Consider the following 5,789-nt stretch of genomic DNA (forward strand, 5'->3'; position numbering starts at 1 on the left):
AGAATACTAGAGTGGGTTGCTGTTCCCTTCTCCAGGGGATGGATCTTCCTGACCCAGGGATGGAACCCGTGTCTCTTGTGTCTCCTGCATTGGCAGATGAGTTCTTTACCACTAGCTCCACCTGGGAAGCCCTAAATCTTAGCAAACCAGTCTGCAAATGACACCTCAGATCACTGAAATTTTGCTCAGCACACCATCTTTCAAAAAACAATGGACAGAAAAAAAAGGTGGGGGGGAGGAAAACTTCATTAGAAAGAAAGGTATTTCCCCAAATTCCACATAATTCTGACCACATTTGGCTCAGTTTTCTGAATGTATTACAGCTGCGGCTATAAAATAATAGGCAAAGAATTCACATTTCCCATTTAAGAGCCATGCAGATCACGCCAGACTTAATCACCAGTGTTTTCCCAGCAGGCAGAACAGGGCCTGAGGTGGGAGGAGTTCCATAAATGTTACTGAATGACTGGATGAATGAATGGATGGGTGCAATGCCATGCAATGCAATGCAATGCGAAAGAAACTATTTAGTATCGCTGTCTTAGGTTTGTGACTCACTCCGTTCTTTACCTTGTTAAAGGTGAAACCCCAGGCAGGCAATCCCAAATTTGTGATGTTCTCACCAGGATCCTAAGCCGCCAGCAGAGAGCTTACCATGTACCAAGGCCTCAACATTGTTGGTTCAGCTGTCACTGTTTGTGAATACAGATGGGATGCAGCAATCCAACCCACAAAAGTAAATTGTGGACTTAAAAAAAAATATTCACAACCTCCAGGTTGAGAGTTTATGTTTTATTTTTTGCTTTTCAAACTTTTTATTTTGTTTTGGGGCATAGCCAGTTGACAAACAATGCCGTGATAGTTTCAAGTACGCCGAAGGGACTCAGCCACACATATACATACATCCATTGTCCCCCAAATTCCCCTCCCATCCAGGCCGCCATAACATTGAGCAGAGTTCGCTGTGCTATACAGTAGGTCCTTGTTGGTTATCCATTTTAAATACAGCAGTGTATACACGTCGATCTGGAACTTTCCTTTCCCCTTATCCTTCCCTCCCCCCCAGCAACCATAAATTCATTCTCTAAGTCTGTGAGTCTCTTTCTGTTTTGTAAGGAAGTTCATTTGTATCATTTCTTTTTAGATTCCACGTACAAAGGATGTCATAGGATGTTTCTCCTTCTCTGTTTGACTTACTTCACTCAGTGGGACAGTCTCGAGGTCCATCCATGTTGCTGCAAATGGCATTATTTCATTCTTCTTATTGGCTGAGTAATATTCTATTAATGGCCACCCACTCCAGTATTCCTGCCTGGAGAATCCGATGGACGGAGAAGCCTGTCAGGCTACAGTCCATAGCATCGCAAAGAGTTGGACATGACTGAAGTGACTTAGCAGAACCACATCTTCTTTATCCATTCCTCTGTCAGTGGACATTTAGGTCACTTCCTGGTGCTGTTTAGTCGCTAAGTTGTATCTGACTGTTTGCAACCCCAAAGAGTGTAGCTCACCAGGCTCCTCTGTCAGGGGGATTTCCCTGGCCAGAAAGTTATCTTCAGTGGGAATTTTTAGCGCTTCACGCCTGGGAGATGGCATCTCAAGTAACCCTCAGAGAAAGGAAGTGAGGGAATGAGCCAGGTTACACAGAAGTTTTGCAACGAAGCCAGGTAGTCTGAAAGCAAAAGATTATTATTAATTATGGCTACATACTGAGCCTGCGCGCGCGCCAAGGCCATTGTGCCCCCCGGAGCCGGGCTGGTTCTGCAGCTCTGCGGTAAGCCGCGGAATCGGGGTTCTGTTCCGCAGGATGGGGTTTGTTAAAGTTGTCAAGAACAAGGCCTACTTCAAGAGATACCAAGTGAAACGCAGAAGAAGGCGAGAGGGCAAAAGTGACTACTATGCTCGGAAACGATTGGTAATCCAAGATAAAAATAAGTACAACACACCTAAATACAGAATGATTGTTCGCGTAATGAACAGAGATCATTTGTCAGATTGCTTATGCCCGTATAGAAGGAGATATGATAGTTTGTGCAGCTTATGCTCACGAACTCCCAAAATATGGTGTGAAGGTTGGCCTGACAAATTATGCTGCAGCATATTGTACTGGCCTGCTGCTGGCCCGCAGGCTTCTTAATAGGTTTGGTATGGACAAAATTTATGAAGGCCAAGTCGAAGTGACTGGAGATGAATACAATGTGGAAAGTATTGATGGTCAACCTGGTGCCTTCACCTGTTACTTGGATGCAGGACTTGCCAGAACTACTACGGGGAATAAAGTTTTGGGGGCCCTAAAGGGAGCTGTCGATGGAGGCTTGTCTATCCCTCACAGTATCAAACGGTTCCCTGGTTATGATTCAGAAAGCAAAGAACTCAGTGCTGAGGTACACCCAAAGCATATCATGGGACAGAACGTTGCAGATTTACATGCGTTACCTGATTGAAGAAGATGAAGATGCTTACAAGAAACGATTCTCTCAGTCCATAAAGAACAACGTCACTCCAGACATGGAGGAGATGTATAAGAAAGCTCATGCTGCAACATGAGAGAATCCAGTGTATGAGAAGAAGCCTAAGAAAGAAGTTAAAAAGAAGAGGTGGAACCATCCCTAAATGTCACTTGCCCAGAAGAAAGATCGGGTAGCTCAGACGAAGGCAAGCTTCCTTAAAGCTCAGGAACGAGCTGCGGAGAGTTAAACGAAACCACAATTTTCTATCAAGATTTTTCAGATAAGACAATAATAAACTTATTGAACAAGCAAAAAACAAGAAAATAAAAGATTATTATTAATTAGAGAAAACCAGATGGCTCAACTTAAGAAATTCAGCACTTTTCTGTGTATGGGAAGATGCAGGAGTCTGGGCTCACTGAAATCATTCCTCTGTTCCCCTCAGCTATGGTGGGGGAGGTGGGTAGTATCCTGTTTTCACATCCTGCTTCCTCGGGGCTCACCGTGGGGAGTGGCTGTAGTCTGATGGCTGCTGGACGGCAGGTATTCTTTCGTTCCTGAGTTCCCCCAGGGTGCACCAGCTCACTATCTGTGGTAGCTGCAATTGCTGGTGACTGTGACATCCTTGTTTACTGATATGGCAGGAAATAGTCCATTTCTCAAAATCAATTAGAAGACAATTCATAGCAGTATATATATATGTCAATCCCAAACTCCCAATTCATCCCACCCTCCTTCCCCTCTTGGTGTCTGTAAGTTTGTCCTCTACATCCCAGTCTCTCTGCTTTGCAAATAGATTCAACACCAATACAGTTTATTAATGCATATATATGGAATTTAGAGGGCTTCCCTGGTGGCTCAGATGGTAAAGTGTCTGCCGGCAATGCAGGAGACCCGGGTTCAATCCCTGGGTCAGAAAGATCCCCTGGAGAAGGAAATGGCAACCCACTCCTGAACTCTTGCCTGGAAAATTCCGTGGACGGAGGGGCCTGAGGAGTCCATGGGGTCTCAAAGAGTCGGACACGACTGAGCGACTTCACTTCTTTTCTTTCTTTCACTTTCTTGTACCACTTTTTCTAGAGTCTACACATATGCGTTAATATATGATATTTGCTTTTCTCTTTTGGACTTACTTCACTCTGTATGTATGGCCTTTAGATCCATCCACATCTCTGCAAATTGTACAATTTCATTCCTTTTTATGGCTGAAGATAATATTCCAGTGTGTGTGTATATATGCACATATATATATATATATAGGATATATATTACATTCCATATACATATATATATATATATATATGCCACATCTTCTTTATCCATCCCTCTGTCAGTGGATATTTAGGTTACTTCCATGTCCTAGCTATTGTAAACAGTGCTGCAACGAACATTGGGCTGCATATATCTTTTGGAATTATGGTTTTCTCCCAGTATTTGTCCAGGACTGGGACTGCTGGGTCATATGATAGTTCTATTTTTAGTTTTTAAAGGAACCTCGACATTGTTCTCCACAGTGCCTGCACCAATTATTTCTGACTCTTAGGAAGGAAACAAATTCTTGTGGAAAGGAAGGAATCTTCCCCATCTCCCATCCCGGCGTCCCAATACCGTCACATGGCTTAGACATCTTTCACAATCACTTTTCTAAATGTGTAGGAAAAAAAGTAACTTAGTAAGTCCTGAGCCTTCACTTACGGATTTGACCCTTGATGATTAAATGAGGGCCAGGGGAGGTGCTTGGAATTATAGACAAAAAGAGTTACATGCTTTCACTGAAAATAGGCCAAGCATCAACAAGCAATTAAATACATTATTTCCCTTTAATAGAAGCTCAAATCAAATGTCTCACTCAATCAAACTATGTTAGGAGAGAAACCATCTGTCCACTCCGGGTTCAACTCCAGCAGGCCTGTATCGAACACCATTGGCTGAGGCCTGTTTGTATCATTAAAAATTATCTTAACTGCTCGCTACCAAAAGTAATTTGCCTAGCATTGTCCACTCCTCAGAAGCAGAACTAATGTTTCCTGTGGCTGTGAATGTCTGTGAAATAACATCACAAAATAAATGCCTACAGGCAGCTAGACAGAGTGAGCTGATAATGGAGAGAAGCCCTCTGTAGAAACTGATAAGAAAGACCTAAGGGGACGCATGTCCCGATGGCCACAGGGTACTCTGAGAGCCGCCAGACCTCTGAAAGACAGACTGATCTGGGGAGTCTGGACCACACACACAGGTTTATAAGTAGTCTAGGGCATGTCACTGACTTCAGATTCTGGTTCCCTCAGTGCCTCATACTCAGATGTAAGATCTAGGAAGTACTGATAGAACAAGATGTGTGGTGTGTGTGAGGGCATGTTCTCAGTCTCTCTCTGTCTTCCTCCCCTTCTTCCTCCTCCTCCCCAACACCATGATCGTCACCATCCTCTTTCTCCTGCTCCTCCTTCTCTTTCTCTCCATCTCTCTCTCATCTCTGTCTCTATCTCTCTCCCTCCCTTCCTTCCTCCACTTCCAAGGAATTGTTGATGTTCAGTTGATCAGTTGTGTCCGACTCTTTGTGACCCCATGGACTGCAGCACGCCAGGCTTCCCTGTCCTTCACCATCTCCCAGAGTTTGCTCAAACTCCTATCCATTGAGTTGATGACGCCGTTCAACCATCCAAGGAATTACTTGGTCATCTGCCACTGAGGACCTTGCTTTGGGAAGTGCAGCTGCTGAGAGCCGTGGTCTAGAACCTGGCCAGTGATCACAGGAAGCACTCAGGTGGGGAGAAGCACAGCAAGGCAACAGCGTGCCCTGACTCCTGCCTTCTCCAAGGCTGGGTTATCTCTCCCTCTGTAGTTGCTCCTTGGAAGTTGCCCTTGGATGCTGGATGCACTAGTTTGCCCTTCCACCCCGCTCTCTTCTTGGGGAGGCTGACGGGCACACGTGATATCAGCAAGCTGGCTGGGACTGGCGAACAGGAGCAGCAGCAGGATGGAGGGCAGTGAGTGAGGTCCAGGCATTGATGCCCCGATTCCCTCCATCCTTGTTGCATCCTTGAGCTGACGGTCATGGTCAGTCTCTCTGTCCTTGGAGCTAAGGGGGCTAGTGGTGCCCCTGTCTCACTAGCTCCATTCTGTTGCTTCCAGTGGCTTAACAACCCCATGCTCCATGCTTTTTCAAGTAGCCCAGATGACAGACATAGAGGTGTGTCTCTCAAATCTTCTTTCAAGAAAGAATTTGCCAGGACTTCCCTGGTGGTCCAGTGGCTAAGATTCCGCACTTTCAGTGCCGGGGTTCCAGGTTCCATCCCTGGTTGGGAAACTAGATCCCGCATTCTGAAATGAAGATCAAAG

At 45.2% G+C, this 5,789-nt stretch overlaps 1 pseudogene; it reads left to right on the forward strand.

Annotated features, from left to right (window-relative positions):
* Positions 1-1,787: 1,787 nt before the first annotated feature.
* Positions 1,788-2,697, forward strand: LOC133058490 (large ribosomal subunit protein uL18-like; annotated as a pseudogene).
* The last annotated feature ends 3,092 nt before the right edge of the window (positions 2,698-5,789 follow it).

Source organism: Dama dama, chromosome 6, assembly GCF_033118175.1.
Source record: "Dama dama isolate Ldn47 chromosome 6, ASM3311817v1, whole genome shotgun sequence".
Taxonomy (NCBI): domain Eukaryota; kingdom Metazoa; phylum Chordata; class Mammalia; order Artiodactyla; family Cervidae; genus Dama; species Dama dama.